This window comes from Nycticebus coucang, chromosome 14, assembly GCF_027406575.1.
Source record: "Nycticebus coucang isolate mNycCou1 chromosome 14, mNycCou1.pri, whole genome shotgun sequence".
In the NCBI taxonomy this organism is placed as follows: domain Eukaryota; kingdom Metazoa; phylum Chordata; class Mammalia; order Primates; family Lorisidae; genus Nycticebus; species Nycticebus coucang.
In genome coordinates, this window is record NC_069793.1 from 10,256,827 (window position 1) to 10,260,548 (window position 3,722).

The window sequence follows — 3,722 nt, forward strand, 5'->3', positions numbered from 1 at the left end:
TATACATGTGTGTATGTGTATCTAACATATATCGGTTGGATAAAATTATACTTCAATACAAAAATGGGCAAAGAGAAAGAATAGGTATTTCTCAGGGGAAGAAGGACAAATAATAAATACTGTATATAAAGTAAATGAAAAGACATTCATATTTAATAGTGATCAAGGAAATACACACCATAGTGATAAATGTTCTTTTGCCAAAGCAACAATGATTTTAAAATGTACTGTTCATTCTCAGGAAGGCAGAGATGCATTCATTCTCAGGTGCAGGCATAGATACCTGCACCATGCTGGGGGAAGCAGGAAATAAAGCATGTCACAAAGTTGCTATAACATCAGTGTGCCACACTGATCAAATGTCTCAATTTAACTTTTATTCATATTCATTCAGCAAACAGAGCTGCACAACTTAGTATAATACCCCTTGTCATCTATCAATAAAGCTTCCTTTCCAGTCCACATTCTCCATCCCCTTTTTTTAATTCGGTTACATGGTTTCTTTCTGTATATTTTATGTTGAAGTTAAAATATACAGTGTGTAATGTGCCTCTTTGGTGTAAATTTACCATCCCCACTAACCCACCGACTTAAATTCTGTTGAGTTTTGCTTTCATGTGTGTACATAAGTGTTGAATAACTAGTTCACAAAATTACTTCACAAAATTAATTAAAGGACAGAAATTTAGCAAATAACCTGGTGGATTTGAGCTGCACCAAGAGAGAAGATTGAAGAACGCACATCAACCCCGCTGAGGCAAGCTGCGACCCCAAGGATACAAACAAAAGGTACAAAATCCATCACCAAGAGGACAGGAGTCCCCTCCTCCATGAGAACAGCTCGGAGTGCCCCACAAACAAATGAGCAGAGTTCAAAGGTCCTCCCACTACACTCCACGGGGCAGACCCTCTAAAAACTGGACTTACCTCCCCTACTAGGGTGCCACGGCGTTCTCCTGCCAGGCATAAAACTGTACAAAACTGTATACATTCTCCACCTGCAACTCTGAGCTCCCAACACTCCCCTCCACTCTCATTCTGAAGTCTGGAGGCCAGTCCCCCCCAGGAGTCCAGATTCTTGGGTTATTTCTTGAGGGGTGAGGACAGTGCCTACACTGCAGCTGTTCAGTGCTGACTCTGGGACTCGGGAGCGAGGAGACGACAGTCGGCTGAGAGGGAACCACACCGGAGCAGCAGTGCCCTGAGGCGCAGAGCAGCAGCCATCTTTTAGGAATAATAGGGCTCACTCCCGGATATTCTGAAGCCACACCCCCGTCTCCCTGGGCAACCAGAGGAGGCTGGGCATCTACTCAGGTGGCAACCACCACGGAACAGATCTGGGATGGAAACTCAAGCCCTGTGAGTAAAGGGTTTGCCTGAGGCGGTACCGACCTGGGTGGAGCACAGGAACTAGAAATGCACTCGCAGACCCAGGAAGTTCCCAGGGCAGGGCTGACACAGAGGACCGCTTTACTGAGCCTAAGATGCACCCGGCCCTCAGGGGATCCTCAGCCTATAGACAAAGGAAGGCTGCAGGCTAGAACTGATAGGTAACCGAATACAAACCTGCAGGAGCAAAGACAGGGCCTGAGGCACAGGCTCTGGGACCTCAAAACAGCTTCTCTTCTGCAGGGGAGTTTAGCAGGGACAGAAACAAATTCCCACAAAGTTGTTCTGTTCTGTTCTGTTCTGTCAGTAACATCAATCGGGGGCTGGGCTGGAACTGAGTGAACACCCCCCAGCCTCCATCAACCACCCCAGGTTGTCAGGCCTCACTTCTCCCTGCTGGATAGAGGCAGAGTGCAGTGGCCAGGCTGAGCAGAAATAGATTTCCTTGTGATTCAGGCAGGTGCAAACCCCTGGAGTATCTGTTCACTACAGGCAACTGGGACACAGCCCTGCAGAGCTATCAATGACTGGATGTGACAGAGGTGCAAGGTGGGGAAAAAGGCATCAACCTTCCCAGACTGATCTACTTGCTGAGAGGCTCCTTCTGACTCCATGCAGCACTGGAGCAAGCTATATCAGAGTAGTCACCAGACCCCTGTGATCCAGTTGCCAGAGACCTTTTAAACTCTCCCACCTGAGACAGGTGCTGACTGAGACAACCGCCCGAGGACTATTCAGGTGGTGCCCTGGGTGCGTGGTTGCAGGAAGGTTTGATTTTCCTTTTCCAATCGTTGCATGTGGGGGGCAGAGTGACTTCATTGCTAGTATGTTCTCCCCAGCTGAGACTTCAACCCAGAGTAACTGTTTCAATAGGGTCAAACAGAAACCAGCTGCAAACAAGACAGAACCACTTAGCCCCAACACACCAAACAGGTCCCCAATTTCTCAGGCCACAGCACTGTACGGGTCCTTGACAAAGCTCCAGGGGAAAAATCAAACGGTGTAAAACAATCATGGGGCAGAATCAGGGAAAAACTCTGGTAACGTGAATAACCAGAATAGATAAAACCCCACCCCCACCCCAAGGAAAGATATGGCAGATGTAACTGAAGATCCCATTCATAAACAGCTGGTCAAGATGTCAGAAATCGAATTCAGAATTTGTCTTGCAAATAAGATTAATAAAATGGAGGAAAATTTGGAATTAGAAATTCAAGCAGCAATTCAAAAGTCGGAATTAGGAATTTGAGGAGAAATTCAAAAGTTGTCTCAAGAATTTAACGAATTTAAAGACAAAACTACAAAAGATTTTGACCCACTGAAGCAAGAATTTGAAGCCCTCAAAGGTCTGAAAAATGCAATAGAATCCCTCAGTAACAGAGTGGAGCAAGCAGAAGAAAGGATTTCTGACGTTGAAGACAAACCCTTTCAATGCTCCCAAACTCTCAAAGAGGAAGACAAATAAAGAGCAAAAATGGATCATTCTCTCAGAGAGCTCTAGGATAATTCGAAGAAGGCTAATATCCACCTCATTTGAATCCCTGAAACTGATGAAGTCGCCTCGCTAGGCACAGAGGCCTTTCTCCATGAAATTATGAAAGAGAATTTTCCAGACATGCCTAGAGATTCTGAAATTCAGATAGCAGACACTTTCAGAACCCCAGCATGACTCAATCCCAAAAAGACATCTGCCAGCTATATCATAATTAACTTCACTAAAGTTAATATGAAGGAGAAAATTCTGAAAACAGCCAGACATAAGAAATCCATTACCTACAAAGGGAAAAATATTAGAATGACTGCAGATCTCTCTGCTGAAACTTTTCAAGCCAGAAGAGGGTGGTCATTGACTTTTAATCTCCTAAAGCAAAATAATTTTCAACCCCAGATCCTGTATCCAGCTAAACTGAGTTTCATTTATGATGGAGAAATTAAATACTTTAATGACATTCATATGTTGAAGAAACTTGCCATAACCAAACCAGCTCTTCAGGATATTCTCAGACATATCCTCCATAATGACCAACCCAATCCTCTACCACAAAGGTAAACTCACGCAGAAACTTTTGATCAAACTCCAACTTCCACTCTGGCAAAAGGATTAAAAATGTCCACTGGACTTTTGAAGAACTCGATACCCAAAATTTTACCACACTTATCAATATTCTCCATCAATGTGAATGGCTTAAACTGTCCTCTAAAGAGGCATAGGTTAGCAGACTGGATACAAAAACTCAGGCCAGATATTTTGTGCATACAAGAGTCACATCTTACCTTAAAAGACAAATATAGACTCAGGGTGAAAGAATGGTCATCCATATTTCAGGCAACTG